The following is a 19651-nucleotide window of genomic DNA, read 5'->3' on the forward strand; positions in this document are numbered from 1 at the left end:
GCAAGTTCTTCAGGACACAGAACAGGCATCTAGCCCCTGAAATTCCCACCTATCCTCCTTGTTATGTCATCTGCTCACTCATTCAGTAACTACTGAGGGTCTCTGGGTCAGGTACTAGAGTTGGGGATACAATGATAAATAAAGCAATCCTGGCCCTCAGGGAGCTTATTGTCTGGAGAGAAAGATACATGTAAACAGGCAGTTGTAAGATCAAACTATGAGACAAATGATGGGATAGACCTAGGATACACTTAGAGGGGGATACCAACCCAGCCTTGGGTGACAGCTTTTGGAAGAGGTGACATCTCTGGTCACATCCAATGGGATGAAGAGGGGAGGAGAGATATTCTAGTAAACGACCTGGAAGTGGGACTGTAAAGTGTTCGCGGTCCTGTGGGCAAGTGGTTCAGTAGGACTGAAACAATGTGGGTAAGGCTTGCAGCTAGACAGCTAAGCAGGTGCTGGGTCTTAAAGCAATGCTAAGGAGTTCAGAGTTTATCCTGAAAGCGATGCAGAAGCATTACAGGGGTTTAAGCAGAGGCAGGGTGTGATCAGATTTGCCATTTAAACAGATCACTTAGGCTCTCTGGAGAAAGGATTAGAGGAGCAAGACTGGGCAGGCAGGTTAAGAGGCTGCTGCACTAATCCAGGCAACTGCATGGTGGTCTGGGCCAGGACTGGCAAGAAGACTGGAACCATGTTAGGGTTGTAGGAGCAATAGGATTTGGTTACAGAATAAATCTTGTCCTCCTTCCATCTGACAGCCCTTCAAGTATCTATGGAGAATCATGTCTGAAAGCACTTGAAAAAAAAAAAAAAACTGTCAAGGAAACTGCAGAGGCTCCTGTTCTCAACTTTATTCCAGTAAGCTAGGCTGCCCATCTGATTTGGTGATGGAAAGGAAAGACGTTAATAGTGTTGAACGGTGATACTGGAGTTTGGGTCCCTGTGGAGAAAAAAAAGTGTGATACCACTGTAGAGGCAATTTCAGAGGGTCTGCAAGTAAAAAATGTAAGTGGGAAGCTGCCTCCGGGTGGGTGTGGACTAGGCAGGAGAACAAAGGATGATTCTCTAGACCATGTTCTTGCAGTTGACTTCACAGAACTACTGTTTGGCATGGTATCCAGCACAAAATAGGCATCATGGCAATAAAGCTCATTTTTCAAGAGGAGGATGTGGAGAAATTTTTTTTTTTTTTGTACTAGGGATTAAACCCAGGGGCACTGAATCAATAAGCCACATCCCCAGCCCTTTTTGTATTTTATTTAGAGACAGGGTCTCACTGAGTTGCTTAGGGCCTCGCTACATTGCTAAGGGTAGCTTTGAACTTGAGATCCTCCTGCCTCAGCTTCCCGAGCCTTTGTGATTACAGGCATGTGCCACTATACCTAGCATGGGGTAATTTTTGAAAGAATGGTAGCTGTTGAAGACTCCCTCCAGCTCTGCACAGTAGTTCACACCTGTAATCCCAGCAACTCAGGAAGCTGAGGCAGGAGGATCTTATAAATTCAAGGTCAGTCCCCACAATTTAGCAAGGCCCTATGCGACTTAGTGAGAATCCAGAGTGACCTTCCAACCTCCAATTATGCTCTAGCTACCAGAGGACATCTAGTTTGGAATGGGGGTGAGGTAGGAGGAGGCATTAGGTTCTGCAGGTCTCTTGGTCCAAGTCATTAGAGGAGATAGATGCAGAATACTTGACAGGGCTGCAGTCTAGAGTGCCAGTGACTAGATACCTGGGTCACTCTATGGGGGCTCATCATACCCAGGAGAGCTGTGGGTGTTTGGTGGCCTCCTAGAGCCAGAGCCTTTCCAGAAAGCCAGGTAGCTTGTTGTTCCCTTGAGGATCCAGTACCAAGATATCATTAAAGGGCCAATTTAGAGAAAATAACTTACAGTTTCCCCAGAGAAAGCTCTTTTTAGTGAATAAAACAATCTCATAACACCACAAGTCAGTATCTGGCTATACGCTGGATTATACAGAAACAACAATGAATTTTAGAGACAGAAAAGGAAAAGTATAGATCAGATGAACAGAGAAGAGGGTGATTTTGATGAATAGCAGAATAAAAAGTACTTTTGCGAAAGTAAAGTTGAATCATGTTAATTTTACAAAATTTCAGAAAATATAGATGAAAAGAAAACACTTCCAACCCCATCACCCAGAGAATATGACTTTTTTTTTTTTTTGCAGATTGCAGATTTTTTTTTTTTTTTTGAGATTGAACCCAGGAACTTGTACACATTAGACAAGTGCTCTGAGACATATCCTCAGCCTAGACAGGACATTTTTGATGTACACATCATCTGGTATTTTTATGCATAAATACTTTCTGTTAATTTTCAAAAATAAGATCTCACTGTAACCTGCTTTCTTCACATAATAAACTGTGGTGTTCATCTTTCCATATTGCTAAATTTCCTTCAACCACTTTAATTGTAAATGGCCATACCACATCCCATGATATGAATGTTCGATGATACATTATTCTCTCAAGTCCCCTGGTGCACCTTTATAATAATTTATTATCAGAAACATTGCTGTGGTAGGTAGGATCTGAATAATCAAAGAGTATTAAATTTAGACAAAAGGTTCAGAGTAGGGAGATGATTTGGCTGAAGAGATCTTACCTGAGACCAGGATACAGGTAACAGGTTGGTGGGGCTGAGCCTGGCCAATGAGAATGTCAGGGCTGGGAGACACCTTAAATGTCATCTGGCTTCCCATGCTTTCTGGAGCCCTGCTTCGATTCTATAGCAACGCTGACAGGTTCACCAGCCCCTGCTCCAGCGTTTGGGAACCCACTGTTATGTAAGGCCATCCACATCATTGCTACCATCTCTTAGAAAGTCCATGGAGTCCTGCTTTACTTGGGGATCATGCCACTAGCCTGCTTCTGTTGCCTTGGGGAAAAGAGCCAAATTCTTCATCATGGCCCAAAGGACTTTATATAAGGAGGCCGTAGCCTCTCCAACCCCAACCTGCCACCTAATGGTGAGGCATTAAACACAAACACCTATTTTCTCCAAGATCAAAGTCCTTCCTTCTGTTATCTTCATTCATTAATTTAGGAGACTTGCTAGGTCTGTCTAAACTGTCAGAAACTTCACACAAGACGTTTAGACTGGTCGTGCATTATCGTGCTATTTCCTGCTACTTTAGACTGTTCATGGAGAACACATCTCACAGGAGCTGTACAGTATTTCAAGCATTGTCAGAGCCCCATAAACACAACCTGACACCCCCATCACCATCACCACCCCTGCCACCCACCTTCACTTCACACACTTAAAATCAAGGAGAATGTTTCTTTATAAATTGAGGCACTTAAGTGTGTCTGTAATTTCCATCTCTGATGGCACCTTCTGCCTGCCAGGGCAGTGCAGAAGCAGAGTAATCCTTCTTCTCTCTGACAGCCCTTCAAAAATATTAAGATGGCTGTCATGTCCCTAGGGAGGGGTCAGAGCACAGAGCACAGACAGAGGAGTTTAGACTTGACTTGGCAACTCATGAGAGCTCTCGTGGTTCCTGAGCAGGGAGAGACTTAATGTCTGAGGATGATTCAACCTATAGCCCAGACACAGGACAGTCGGAGACATTTACTCGTCTGAGGGGCTATTGTCAACATCAAGACAAAGATGAACCTGAGAAAAAAATGTTACAAGATGAAAGTCACTTGCTGATTTAGACACTCATGTGGGAAGATACCAGTTAGTTATCTAGCACTCATCTGGCTGTGTTTTGCCTTCTTGGTTAGACTGGGGCCCAGAATCCTGCCTTTCTGGTATGACCTTCAGATGGAATGGTCACAGTCTGGTATGATCACAGTCCTCACAACAGGTGCCGATAACTACTTTCTCACCATGGACTGGTTGTGGCCAGACACCAAGATTTGTCTGTGAAAATGATGATACTGAGCTAGGCGTGAGCCATATCACTTCACAAACATGTATTGAACAGAGACGGCCATTGGGGTAAATGCTGGGCCTATGTCAATTTTATATGTTAACATGGAGAGGCTATTGTGAGGCTCTTGTCTCCAGTTATTCAAACACAATCTAGGTGTCGTTGTCACTTTGATGATGATGAAACCCAAAGCAGAAATGAGGGACACCTAAACAAGGACAGCGAGGATAAGAGGAGGAAGAGAGAGAGTGGAGGGATATTTAGGAGATAGAATCAACCAAACTTGAAAGTCAGATGTATTCAGGGTGATAGAGAAGTAGGTTTTTTTTTTCTTGTAATTTTCTAGGAAAGAAAGCAAGTTTTCCAGGAGGGACTAATAAACATAGTTATGAACTGGGTTTGAAGCTGGGACAGACTTTCAGGATCTGCAATATGGATGTAGGAGTCAACCATGCAGAGGTTAAACCTAAACTGTACAGTGAATGGAAAAGCTTAGCATTTAGAATAAGTACTCTTTCTTTTTTTTAACCCCTTTAAAAAGTAACATACATAACTGTACACCGAGGTGAAATCTTACACATATCTGTACCTGCAGAACTGCTATGCAGATACACAATGCTTTCAAAACTCCAGAAGGCTCCTTTGTGTCCTCTCATAGTTAATACCACCCCTGCAAAGGTAACCACTAGTGTGACTTTTGCCATTATAGATTAGTCTTGCCTGATTCTGAATTTCATAAAAATGTATTAATAGAGTATGTACTCTTTGTCTCGGCATGACACCTGTAAGATTGATCCATGTTGAAGCATAGAGCAGTTGGTTGTTATTATGTATCAGTTATGTATTTATGTATCAGTCATGCTTCTCTGGAGAAACAGAACCACTATCAATAAGATATATAGATAGGAGAGAGAGATCCTTCTTAAAAAGGAATTAGCCCATGTGATTGGGGGATGCTGGCAAGTTCGAAACCTGTAGGGTAGTCTAGCAGCCTGGAAACTCAGGCAGGGTTTCTGTGCTAGTCTTAAGGCAGGCTCCTTCTCTGGGGAACTTCGATTTTATTTTATTTATTTTTTTATGTTTTAAGCTGATTGGATGAGACCCACCTACGTTATGAATAACCCTGTTATGTGAAGTTAACTAATTTTAAATGTTAATCACTTCTACAAACTACCTTCACAGCAACATCTAGATTAGAGTTTGACAATAAAACCAAGTTGACATAAAATTAACCTTCACAGGTTGCTTCCAGTTTTATGTTATTGCCAGTTTTTAACAGAAGCACTCTTTTCTGTTGGGCACATATAAAAGTAGACTTGCTAGGTCATAGGGATGTATGTGTTCAGCCTTAGTAGACATTACCAAAGTTCTAATATGGTTATATCAGCTTATACTCCTTCTGGTAATGTAATTACAGTTTAAAGTGAGCATTCTTTGTGCCACTTTTTTTGTTTAATATTGTTTTAGTTGTAGATGAACACACAGTATCTTTATTTATTTTTATACAGTGCTGAGGATCAAATCCAGTGCCTCACACATGTACTTTACCACCGAGCTACAGCCCCAGCCCCTTTGTGTCACTTTTTAAATTTTAATTTTTATATAATTTCACACTTGCAGAAAAGTTGCTGAAACAGTATAAAGAATCCCCATACATTATTTACTCAAATTCACTAATTGCTGACATTCTGCCCCATTTGGTCTATCATTTTATCCATCTATCCATCCATCTACACTCACATGTGGACACATGCATGCACACATACATGTACATACACATCCTTTTTCTAAATTCTGCCCCTATATCCTTTTTCAGTGCATATTTCCTAAGGACAAGAACTTTCTCTTACATAATCACAACACATTCATCAAAACCAAGAGATGTAACATTGATACAAGATTCTTATCTGATCTATAGCCCATATTTGAATCTCACCAATAGCTCCAAGAATGCCTTTTATAGATTTTTTTTCCTGACCCAGTATCTGGTCTAATATTATACATTATATTTGTTGTTTATTTTTCTGTACTCTTGATCAAGTACTAGCCTTCCCTTTTTTTTCTTATCTTACATGAACTTGATTTTTTTTTTTTAGATGATAGGCCAATTATTACATCAAGTGCCCTTCAGTTTGGTCTGTTATGCAGTTGTTCATGAGAATGACATTGATTCCTTTACAGAGTCCTTCTGCCATAGCAGAAGGCACAGGGGTCAGTATCTTCCTCCCCGGGCCCCATGCTGGAGATTAAACCCAGACCTTACACATGTGAGCAAGGGCTCTACCACTAAGCTACATCTCTAGACCTTAAAAAAAAAAAAAAAATTGTATTTTGAGACGGAGTCTTGCTAAACTGCAGTGGCACATGCCTGTAATTCCAGCTACACAGGAGGCTGAAGCAGGGTGATGGCAACTTCAAGGCCAGTCTGGGCAACTTGGTGAGACTCTTCTTGAAATTAAAAACAGAACTCAGTGGTAGAGCATTTGTCTAGCATGCATGAGACCTTCCTTGGGTTCCATCCCCAGCATTTCCATTTGTTCCATCCTCCCAAAAAAGAAAGGAAGGAAGGAAGGAAGGAAGGAAGGAAGGAAGGAAGGACAAATGAACAAGATCTGGATGCTGGGTGTGCTTAATGCTCCTGCCAAGTCTACCTCTAAGCCCTTTAGCAAACAAAACTAAGGAATATGGATATTTGTATCTTTATTTCTTTCTATGTTTATTAGTATACACGCACACACACAGACACACCACACACACACACACACACAAACACACAGATATATAGATACCTCCAATTCCAATCTAGCACCTTGAAATTCATTTTAGTCTTCCCTGTCTCCATATTCTGAAGCCTGTTTTCCAACAGCAAGAACTGGGCTCCCATTATTCTTTGCATATTTACTTATTTGCTCAGTTTTATAGCACATAGAAAAGTATTTCAGCTTGTTAACCCATCGCCACAGGGAAAACTCCTTCTAACCAAAATTCAGTGTTTATTTGGTTCACTTGTTTGTTTTAATGTTCACTTTGTTTGTTTATGAGTGATAATGCTACCTATTAGAACTAGAGTTAAATTCATTAGTTTCTATTTAAGGACTCCTCTATCCTTTTGACTTAAAAAAAAAATCTATTCCTCTACTGGGGCCTATGTGTTTAGGGATAGGCTCCATGGTATTCATAACCATAATCCTCTGGTGTTTATGCCAAATATTAGGTATGTCTGCAAGGGGGTGGTTATGGAGAATTCATAACTTTTACAAGATTTTTTTAAAAAGTGGTCTTTAACCTAAAACATTTAGTAGAACTAGAGAAAAGAGCAGGATCCAGGGACCCCTCCAGAGACCTAGGGATGGGAAGTTCTGCCAGACTGGAAGATTCTCAAAGCAGGCAGAATCTTATTTATCTTATATTTTTCAGTGCTGAGTACAGTATTAACATGGAGGGGAAAGAAACCAATAAAGGGAAGAGAAACTTGGGAGCAAATCTGTACCCTGAAGCAAACTCAAGATGGCTTTCTTAAGCATCTCTCCACCAGTGACAATGTGGCATCTTAGATTCCAGGCCCCCTGGGGCAGGCCTAGAACTAAACTGAGCAGGTAGTGGGGGTGGGAGCAGAGTACTGGCTGGACATCTGTCTGCAGGTACACACTGAAACTAGAGGAAAAATTCCAGTTTGCACAGGAGACACTGACCCAAGGCCTTGATTTAACCCCTCATAGGTTTTGTGAGGCAGCAAGGTCCCTCCCAGCCAAACTGGAGAACAGGCCTGAGTAAGAAGGAAGCTGAAAGAGAAAAAGGCTCTACCCCCTGTAGGCACCGACAGAGAAAACTTTCCCCCAGGCATACGGAATTAGGGACCCACCAGGCAGCTAAAACAAACTGTTTCATCAAAGGGCAGCACTGCTCTCCAGGAGCTCCTGTGCTGAAGGAAGACCTGGGAAGGCAGAAAAATGAGGGGAGGGGCTCAAGGTCAAAGGACATTGTCCCCTGAGTGCCTGCTCTGCGGGGTGCATTCTGCTAAGTGCAGGTGAGTAATCCAAAATGAGTAGAGGACTGGATCCCTGCCACAGGCTTAAAGAATGTTTAGCAGATCAGGTGTGTGCCAAAGCGAAACCGGACAAACAGAACCCATACTGGCCCAGGCCTCTGTGGTGCATGGTAAATCAAGAAGCTCCTTAAAGGAAAGGCTGATAAGAATTTTGAAGAAGGGTCGGGAATGAAGGAAGAAGAAAAGAGACAAGGGGGTGTTCCACCTGCCAGTGATGGTTCGGAAATAAGCAGAGGTGTGGAGAGGAGATGGCTTAGCCCCAAGAGCAGAGAAGGAAGCGTGTTTCAAAGACCCAGTGGTGGGTGCTGAGGTTGCAGGCCCATAAGAAGCCCTGATCTGCAGGAAGGTCATGATGAAAACAGAAGAAGACTGAGTCCAGGGCTGAGCTGGGGGGGGCGGGGGGGGGTTGCCGAAAGCAAGGAGGATGGCAGGGGATAACTGAGGTTCCTTGGATGAAAGAAATTTGCCAGGCTGGAACAGCTGACAGTGGATCCTGTGTTAACCCTACGCACTAGGGGCTGGGATGTGGCTCAAGCCGTATCGCGCTCGCCTGGCGTGCGTGCGGCCTGGGTTCGATCCTCAGCACCACATACAAACAAAGATGTTGTGTCCGCCGAAAACTAATAAATAAGTATTAAAAAATTTAAAAAAAAACCCTACGCACTAGCCAACAAAAGACAAAACTAAGAATTTTCATGTTACATTACTCTGCAACTTAAAATCACATTTGTACATGGAGAGTTTTATAAGCAATAATAATTATTTATGATTACTGTACTGAGCATCTCTTGTGTGTCGATCATGTATATAACTCCTCAGAGAACCTCGCAGCCATCTCTGAGGGAGAGACATGTACTATCAGTTTTGATATCATACATTATAAATTTGCTCAAGCAAATGGGGATCTCATGAGAACCCCGAGTAAAGTATAGCAGGAATTATTATCCCTATTTTATAGATGAAAAAACTGATACTAAGAAAGCTAAGGCTCTTGCCCTCTGTCAAACAGCCATAGACTGTCAGCCAGCAATTTGGACCTTTAGCCTGGGGTCCTTGCACCCAACTTTCATTCTGATTTCCTGTGCACAGTGTTAATAGAGACCTCTGGGTTTTAGTACAGCACTACTTTGGCCTACATCTGTTGCCCACTTCAGTTACATGCTCTGAATTCCTGGCAATGACATACCAAAAGTTTGTTACTCAGCTCATTCAGGGTCACTGAGCTGAGTCTGGTCTGCTTGGACAAAGTGTGCAAGGAAAGAAAGTAAGGGTGAGGACAAGGGGATTAGCCCTGTCACCTCTCCATCTTTCAGAAGTGAACCCTTCCTTTTTCCTCAACTGCCAACTTAGGGACTAGATTGCCAGAAGGCAGAAGACATGTTGGATCTGTGTGGGTCAGGTTGTGCAACAAGATAAAGGCAGACAGAGTGAGGACAAGTTCTCAAGGTCACATTATTGCTGCATGCCATGGTTGGGTTTCAAGAAAGCAAACAAAATACTGACAGGTGGTTGCTTAGAATCAGAGCAAGCAAGGAGACCCCCAGGAAGGTGCCTTCCCAATCTTGTCCATCACAATCTTTCCCAATCCTGCCAGCCACATGGAATCCACTCCCCTCCCCTCCCCATCCGCTTCTGTCCCTGACCCTACTGTCAGAATTATTTTGTAGCCAGGCAAGCACCAAGTTCCCTTGAAGAACTTTGAGGTGTCCGCCCCTTGTCCTTAACACCCCCCTTTGCTGGACTCTGAGCTTCTTGTCTCTACTTTTCTAACCCACACAATTAAATGGCCAAGAAGGTTCTCAGTGGTCTCACTTTCAGAACACATGAACTTCAGGTGTATTTTGTATCTGGCTACATTCTGAGATCCCCGCTTTGTCTGCTACCCAGCTCACCCTGTTCTTTACACAACAGAGGTGGGGGCAAGGGAGTCCAAGGCCCACACACAGCTGGAGAGAGAGGGCTGGTGAGAGACCCTGTTCTCAGGAGCTGGAAGTCAGCCAAGCCTGGGCGGCTGGAGAGTGCACTGCTTCTTAGCTTCAGGCAAAGATCAGGCACTGTATCTGTGTATATCAAGTGAATGCCCTGACATGGCTTCTGTCTAAGAACAAGACATTAAAACAGCTTGGGAGCAAGGAGTTAGATTAGGGATTTAGCTTGTCTCACAGGTGTTCCAAGACAGATGGCTCTATCCCTCTCAGGGACATTCTCCAGGTAAGCTCATCTCTCCCCTTAGCAGCAACTCTAGGTATGAAACACTCCAGCATTTTCTTACGCCAGACTTCATATGTCACAAATTTGTTGAGCACTTACTCTCCACCAGGCATCCGGAATGTGGCTAGTGAGAATAATTCATACTCTTGATCCTACTAAGTGCTGGGCCCTTTCTTTCTCACAACAGTCCCAGGAGTTAGCTCTGAAAATGCTCCTGTTTTACTGATGAAATAATGAAGCTCTAAAGGTAAGGAATGTACCTGAACTCACATGGCAAGAACTCAGCAGAACCAGAAGTCCAATTCAGGATTCCAGAGCCTGTGTGACTCATCACTGCCCCACAGGGCCCCTGGGGAATGAGAGACAGTCCTGCCTTCAGAAGTCCATGACCCACGGGAAAGACTGTCCAAACAGGCCACAAATTGTAGGTGCTCCTGGCTCTAACAGAAGCATGAAGAAAGCGTCATTTTCTTTTTCTTTCTGCCTGCTCCCAGCTAGTGCTCATAGGTGAGATCTGGGGACCTTTGGAAATACCAAGTATCACACTTAAAAAAAAAATTCTAATTAATTACTTATTTATTTTTGGTGCTGAAGATTGAATCCAGGGGCACTTAACCATTGAGCTATATTTCCAGTCTTTTTTTATTTTGATTTTGATACAGGGTCTGGATAAGTAGCTGAGGATGGCCTGGAACTTGTAACCCTCCAGCCTCAGGCTCCCCATTGCTGGCATTCCAGGCATGCACCACCACGCCCAGCTGCATACTTATCCTTCTGTAGCTGGTCACTTTGCTATCTGTCGGAAGATCAAGAAGTTAGTGAGGGGTGGCTATCTGGGAGGGTCTTTCTGTTCATATATGATGTCCAGATAGGACTGACCAGGGCTATCATATCAACTATCTCACTTAAACTTCTCTCACTGCACTTGCTACTTCCCAGAGGCCACCTGGCTTACTCTCTCACTTTTTCCAGGTCTTGGCTCTGATCTCATCTCCCTAGAGAGGTCTTCCCCAAATTCCTTATCTAATATAGCCTTCACTATCCCTCCATCCCTTTCACTTGGCTTTATTGCTCCTATTGTATCCGTGTCCAAAGTTTTATCATACATTTATTGTTTATCACCTGTCTCCCCTCCATGAAGCTTAATGCCTTTTGGTCACAGCCCTATCCCCAGCACCCAGAATGGGACTTGGAAGACAACAGATGCTCAATAGGCAATTTTTTGGGTAAGTAAATTAATTTAAACTTTACAATGGTCCTTCAAGGTAGATATTGTTAAACCATTGGCCTCATCCCCAGTTTAGAAAAGGAAACAGGCTTAGAGGGGTCATTTGGCAAGTCCAGGTCACACAAAATGTGCACATCAGTCTGCATGCATGCCCGGGCCCCTTTCTTTCCCACACCACCCCCTTCACCCAGCACAGCGCCCTCTCCTCTGACTCAAACGTTCAATAGTCCTGTGGCCCAGAGACTGTTGGCTCATTGTAGAAAGGAAAGAAACTCAACAATACCCGGGAGAGCCATTTATAATCCCTGGGCAGGGCAGGGTCGTGTCCTCTGAGAAACACAGCATAGCAAGGGTGTCACCAGCTCTTAAAGGACTGCCCTTCCAGTTTCTGCCTGGTGTCCAGCAGTGGGCCATTCCTCGAGAGCCCTCCAGATTGCAAGAGCAGCTCAACTCACCCCTTTTGTAAGGGACGCTTGCCTTCTCACACCCCCCCCTTTCCCTAAGAGCCCTAGAGGGGTGCCCCAGTACTGTGTCTCAGCAGGCTCAGAACAGCAAAACTACTCATGTCACACGCATGCATACACATGGCCCATGTGGGCAGCACACACTGGCCCAACACAGTGCAGTCTTAGACCCGTGAAGACTGACCCTGGATTCCTTCGCGTGTGGGTGCCCAGGACTGTGCTACGGAGAGGCCACACAGAGGGAATGGCAAGGGAGAGTGAGGGCGAGGCTGCAGATGTGTAGGTGAGGGGTTGGCAAATGCTCCCCAGCACGCATGTGCATGTGCAAAGTCTTAAAGCGGGAAGAAACAGTCAGAAGACCTGGGTTTATGTCAAAGCCCACCTCATATAAACTGTTAGGGAAGTGATTTCCTTTGTTAAATGGGGATAATAAAGTAACACCTGCTCAGAGTACTTTCTATGATTTTTTTTTTGGGGTGGGGGGTGGGGTCCTGGGGATTGAACCCAGGTGCACTTAACCACTGAGCTACATCGTCAGCTTTTTTTTTTAGAGACAGAGTCTCCCTGAGTTGCTTAATTCCTCCATAAATTGCTGAGGCTGGCTTTGAACTCATGATCTTCCTTCCTTAGCCTCCTGAGCTGCTGGGATTACAGGTGTGTGCCACCATGCCCTGTCAGAGTACATTCTATGATTTAAGAATACAATATAGTAACAAAAATGTGAAAATATCTTAGAAGTCATAAAGTATCTATAAGCACAGAGAAGTGTTACATGCATATCTTTTCTGATTAAAAAAAGATATATTATAGAAAATATAATCAATATATAAAAGGCTTAAAGAGAGTAAAAATATGTAGAATTTTTACAAAATATGATTATGAGCATAGAATAATTTATGCTCATAATCACTGTTGCCATTTTGTATATCTCCTCCCATCATATATCCAAAGCACATATGTGCAAAAAGACATATTACATATGCTCAGCTCACTTACACAAGACTGGATTATACAGACCAACCCCAGGAATTTTCAGATTTTTTTTTTCAGTTCTGGGGATGCAATCCAGGGCATTGCACATGTTAGGCAAGTGTTCTGCCACTAAGCCACACCCCTAGTATAGAATCTTGCCATTAATTTCATTAGAGTGATGATAACCTCAGTCTACACGAGAACTTTTTCATTGCTCTAGATAAATATGAATTTCTAGAAACTTGCTGTTAATAATTCCTCAGTCCTTGAGTTTAATAAATCCATAGTTAACTGCAACATGGCACAACAGGGAAAAGGGGATGTGAGCTCTTTTTCTGCATCTGCCAATAAAGAGCAGCAGATGCTTCGATGAGAAACTTCTGTGGCTCAGTTTCATCGTCTGCAAATGAGGGTGATAGTCTATGCCTGGAGGGTCAGATGAGATCAGGCTTGGGAAAGTGCTTAGAAACAGTAAAGAAACACCCACAGATGGGTACTATCTGTACCCATCTGCACACAAGTACAACTAGAGAGATGTAACACCAGAATTAATCCCAATTCCATTCAACAAGTCCCAACAACCTAAGGCAACCTAAGACTGCTGGTTCCTAAAAATGCTAATATGCCTTTACATCCAGCACTTAATAATGAGTCATTCCACCTAAACGAAGCTAAAGTGGCTCCCAAAGTGGTTTACTGTTAACTCAGCAACAGTAAATCCGACTTAGAAGGGTAGGATCTGTGGGCCAAGTGTCACATAGAGTGTTTCTATTTGCAGACTGGCCACATCCTTGGTTCAAGAACAGAATCCAGGCTGGGGAAGGAAGGAGATTCATCTTCCCTCTCAGAGCATCATTCAGCCAGCATGCTGGGAACACCAGAGAGTCAACACCTGGTATCCTTTGACAGCCTGGCAGCCTTAGTAGGACATGCAGAGCCATAAAACGTCATCTCCCTGGATTTTAATGAGGTTTTGAATGGGTTCCCACTTAAGTAGTCCTTGAGAAACTTGGAGAATCTGGCTGAGTGTGAATGTTTTATTAAGCAGGACGTTGGGGAAAATTGGTGGTGCCATTTAGCACCCCCCCAAATCTTTGCTGGCATTAATTGGCTTTGCCATAGGTGGTCTACAAGCCTCCCTTATCTTATTTCCCTTCTGTTCTTTTCCTAATCTCAATTGCCCTTTAAAATCATATACCATCCTTCAAAGCACTTGTACAACTTGAAGCAGGGTTGTAAACCAGGGTTTGCGTAAAAACTGAGGTCAAGGGACCTATACCAGAATGATTTAAGCAAACAAAGGCCACTTTATGTTCCAACCTAAGTGTCTAAAACATAAAACAATTCTTCAATATATGCCAACTGACTATGGAGAAAATAAAACTTCCCTTTGAAAATAAACTTTGTCTTCTACGGTCAGTTGATTTGTATATCACAACAAAAATGTGGTGGGGGCAGAGGGAAGACATTGCAAAGGCAAATTTTCAAAGGCAGGAATTGTCCAGTGGGTTCAGAGTTCAGGAAAGCCATGGTGGCTGCATCTTAAGGATATGAGGTGGCCAAAAGCTGAGAAATTGCTGTCTCTCTTCCTGGACAGTGAACCCGTAAATTCACAGCTATCCACCTGTAAGCCCATGATACAGAATGGAGAAAATAATAACTATAGGTATTTACAACCTCAATTTACTGGGTATCTCTGAAAGGCAGAGGGCTGTGCTGAGATTTCTGCATGTGCTCTCACTTGACTTCTCCAGAAATTAAGCAAGGGAGGTATTATTCCCTACTTTACATGATCATCCAGCTAAGGTGACATTAAACACAGCCTCAATACCACCACTCCAAAGTTCACATCTCTCTCTCCTTTTTTTTTTTTTAGTAAACTCCATGATAGAGAAGATGTACATAAGGGCTATAATGGTGTTGACCTTGGCATTTCTCATGGTTTCCCACATTTGGTGTATTTTGTCTTTAAAAAACCATTTTGTTAAAAATATTTTTTAGTTGTTGCTGGACCTTTATTTTATTTATTTGTATGTGATGCTGAGAATTGAACCCAGTGCCAACCGCATGCTAGGCAAGTGCACTACCACTGAACCCCAGCCCCAGTCCCTGAAAAAACATTTTTTAAGAAAATATATAAGTAATACACAATCAGTGCATTCTTAGAAAAGCCAAAAGATTCTGAGTGAACAGAATGAAAAGTAAGAATTCTCCTTAACGTTCCCTGCAATTACAAATGTACTCATAGAGGCTAGGAATGTGACTCAGTGGTAGAGCATGTGCCTAACATGTACAAGGCCCTGGGTTCCATTCCCAGCACCAGAATTAAAGGGTAAAAAAATCATATAATAAAAGCATATTGGAGAAAAAAATTTTTAATGGGAAAAGAAGAAAAATCTATAGTCCCTCCAAAAACTACTTTCCTCTGATCATGTCATCTGCCTGCTCTTCTCAGTCCTTGGAGTTAATGGCTGGGTAACAGTTAATTGATAACCATAGTGTGTTTAGTCACCCCCCCCCCCATTGCTGGCCATTTAGGTTGTTTCTAATATTTGCTGTTATAAAGTGTGTTGTGATTAAGATCTCCATGCATTTTTTTTTTCTTTCTCTAGTTTGGATGATTTCCCTAGCATTCCCAGAAGTGGAATTACTGGGTCAAAGGGCGTGACCATTCTTGAGGATCTCAATCCATAGTGCCAAATTGTTTTCCAAAATGATTGAAGCAATTTTCACTATTTGGAAGCTTGCAGCTTACTCTCTGTGAGATGTTCTGGGGAAAGGCTTTGTTTGGGGCTTATTGTTCTGCTGCTTAGCTGGAATCCTACACTTTAATTTTGGTTTTTCGTAGAGCCTCTGTCAAAGTCTGTTGATGATTTGGCCATCTGATTCCTGGGTGGAAGATTTATATTGGTCTCCCTGTCTCCAGGCTCTTCCTGCCTTCAGTCTGTTTTGCACATTTGGGCCACATTAGCTCTTTTGGAAGCATCCCTTGCCTCCTCTCACTGCCTCACTCAGAAGCTTTACTCTCTATTCCCTTCAGGATCAAGTCCAGCTCCTCTGCTAGGCCTTGAAGACCCTCCACAACAGGAGCCACTTCCCCTCTAGTCCCCAAATTGTGTTCCTTCTGCTTCCCCTTTGACTTATGTTTTCACCCACCTGGAATGCTTCCCCTTCCTTTCCACCTAATCCAAACTCTCTGCTTTCAGGGTGGTTCAGTCCCACCCAGGCAGTGTCAGAACTCTGCAGAGAGAGGGATGAAAGTGTGAAATCAGGAATGCAGACAGAGATGAAACTTGCCAGGGAAAGCAGAGGGGATGCCGTGCATGTCACTGGGGCTGGAGGACACAGGTGACCCCCCCTACCAAACAAACATTAGAGGCCTGAATGGATTTGCAGCAGAGATCAAAAAAAAGCAAGGCTCTTTGCCCTATTGATGACATTCAGGTTGTTTCTAATGGGTGTAAAGATGGGATCTGGGAGAGAATAGGATTGTGGGCTAATAAGATAATGATGACAATAATAATTATAGTATATTAGATATGATTAGCTTCACTTTGAGAAATTAAGACCTGAAAAACAATGGCTTAAATAAAAGAAAAATTTATTTTACAATTTATGAAAAAAAATCTTCAGGAAGTCCAGAGCTGGAATAGCAGCTTCCTGCTTATCAAGAATCTGAGCTCTTTAGTTTTTTGTAATGCCATCCCTAAGGTGTGGCCCTCTTCCTCATGTTCCAAAATAGCAGCTGGGGCACAAGCCATCATATCTGGAATCCAAATTAATAACAGGCAGAAGGATGATAAAGAGTATGTCCTCAATTTAGGGAGACTTCTTGGAAATCCCATGCAACGACATGTTCAAAACCCATTGCCCTTGTACAAGGCTGCATCTTGTTCCAAGGAAGTGCCTATGTCCAAATAAAAATCTGGACTATATTACTGAAAAAAAGAAGGGAATAGATGTCAGTATATACAGCTAACAGTCTCTACTTTCACTTATTGAGGTTCTCTGGTAATTGATTTATAATCTATCATATCTTTTAATTTTTATGCCAATTCTATAACCAAGTACTTAGTGGAAGGCAGTGTAAGACCTGGAGACTGGGCTTTTTTCTTTTTCTTTTTCTTTTTAGGCTTCATGGAAAATTACTTTTCATAATATAGAAACACAAGAATAATTGATAAACATCTTTTTTTTTTCATTGACGAAACACACATAAATCCACCTTTCAGAAATTAAGTCTTACGCTTGAATATCTTATTATGCAGAATTCACTCAGGGCACTCCTTTAGTATGTGCTTAATTATATTTTTGGCATATGGTGGATCTTATCTGTGAGAAATATACAGACTTTTTCAAGCTGGAGGTGTAGTTCCGTGGAGAGCACTTGCCCAGCGTGCATAAGGCCTGGCTTGGATACCTAGCACTACAAAAAAAAAACCCAAAATCTTTCTTTCTAAGTTGTAAGACACAAGCAGTTCTCAATAATTAATATTAAAACAATATCCTAAAGAGAAAAATAACTTATTTTCCTTGAGAACAGTCTTCATAAGTGGGAGATTCACTAAAATAGTTATGAACATGAACAAGGATAAGACAGATGAAGCTCTAGCTGGGTGTGGTAGTGCACACCTGTAATCGTGGTGACCCAGGAAGCTGACGCAGGAGGACCGCAAGTTGGAGACTAACCTGGGCAACTTAGCAAGACCCTGTCTCAAAATAAAAATAATAAAAATAAAAAGGGCTGGGATGTAGCTCAGTGGTAGAGCACCCCTGGGTTTGATCCCAGCTACTACGGGTGTTGGGAGAGATGAAGTTCTTCACACCTTGGTTTATGTTTAGATTGTTACCCCAGTTTTCCTGTAAAACAAATGACCAGGTAAAATTGCCACATACAGATTGGGCAGTGAGATGATGCTAATTCTGTGATTGCCTGGACATCTGGAACCTCGGAAGGTTGGACAAGTATCTCAGACCCCACTGCAGAGGAATGGGAGCAAGGGGAAGTGTGGGAGTGAGGGGACAAAAGGCATATTCAAGTAGGAAAGGAAAACTGTTTAGAAAAGACAACCACAGCAGGAGGTGTGGTTGTAGATCAGTGGCTGAGCACTTGCCTTGTGTGTGTGAGGCACTGGGTTCCATCCTCAGCACATAAAAATAAATAAATAGAATAAAGGTATGGGGTCCATCTACATCTTTAAAAAAGAAAGAAAGAAAAAGGCATTTATGGCTGATAAAGATTACAAACAGTGAACGAAACTGTCTTGGCAGAGAATAGTTATAAAAGTGTGTGTGGAATGGGAGGTGGGTGGCCTACTGGAGCTGAAGTGTTTGCAGATAAGGCAGCTACAGCTTGGCACTACTAGTACCTTAGAACCTCCCAAGGCCAAATTTTACCCAAAGACTGCAGCAGAAGAATGATCAGGCCATCATAACTGCCAAGAGTGTCCTTGTGCCCTGGTCTGTGTCTGTGTGACCCTGAGTTATCTGCATACTGCAGGAAAGGGGTTTTTGTATCTGGAGGAATGAGTGAGCCTGGGGGTACAGAGCAGGAGGCAAGGTGAAGAAAACCACAGCGAAAGGCCCATTCCCAGGATGTAAGCACTGGAGGGCCAGGACAGGTCATGGTTCCATGAAGTTCCACACGCCAAGTGCAGTGCCTGCCCCACGGTTCCCTTTCCCCTCACCCACTGAAGAGAGCTGTTGGATGAATGAACAAAAGAAGGACGGAGGCCTCAAGGTTACAAACTAAGTCATATCCCTAAGTACCCTCCTGCAGTCCCTTAAGATAACCAGTTGGGAATGTCAGGAAGCCACCTAACAGCGACAGCCCTGGCCTATATCATCAAAAGGACAACTGAAGGTCCAAGCCAGGGACTGGTTATGTCAATGTGGTGAGTAGTCTCTAGTGCAGGGTTAGGGACCCTCCATGGCAAAGACTGAGACGTCACAGGGATTGGACAGAGGGGGACTTTTGTCTTTTCTGTCTCTCTTTGTCCTCTTTCTACCATTTACGGAGACTTTACTATGTCCCAGGCATCGTCCCAAGTGCCAGACATGGATTACCTCATCTCATTTGATATCCCATCCATCCTCCCCATTTTTCAGATGAAGAAACTAAACAACCTGTCCAAGTTGTGAGAGCTCCTAAGTGGGAAAGCTAGATGACAACCCAGCTCTCCCTGACCCTGCAGCCCTCCTCTTCTTCCCTCCTCTTCCCTCTGTTCCATGCTGTCCCTCAGGTCCTTAGTTACCTGGTTGTGAAACATATTTTAATCTGTCTATGTAACATTTTATTTTGAGATATTTTCAGATGAACAGAAAATTTTCAGAGGAGAACAAATCCCCATATGTCCTTCATCTACTTTCCCCAAATGTTGGCATTTTTCTGCTGGGAATAAATATTGATTACATTTTCTGACTGTGTTTTTATATTCCCTTGGATTTAAATTTTCATTTGTTTTTTCAACAACCACAGACCTTGCCAAGGGCAAGGAAAAGAAGCAACGTGGCGGCTGGCTCGTGGGCAGCAGGCTCCACTCTCCACATGGGAATCCTGAGCTACTAGAACAGATGGGCTGACTCCCAGCATTCCCCTAAAGGACAGGAGGGTCATCCAGTGACTCGCCTCATGGGAAGGCTTCTAAGGAATGTCCCAGACGCCAAGCCTTGAGAGATTCATTACTTCATAAGATGTCTAAGCAAGAGAAACATCATCCATGACAGTCCCTCCGAATAATTCTGCCTCTTCCTCCCTTGTGCTGTCAATTCAGAGCAGAAAGTCTTTCTGTGAACCTACTAGGCGTTGGGCACGGGATTAA

This window comes from Marmota flaviventris, chromosome 4 (genome assembly GCF_047511675.1).
Source record: "Marmota flaviventris isolate mMarFla1 chromosome 4, mMarFla1.hap1, whole genome shotgun sequence".
Taxonomy (NCBI): Eukaryota; Metazoa; Chordata; class Mammalia; order Rodentia; family Sciuridae; genus Marmota; species Marmota flaviventris.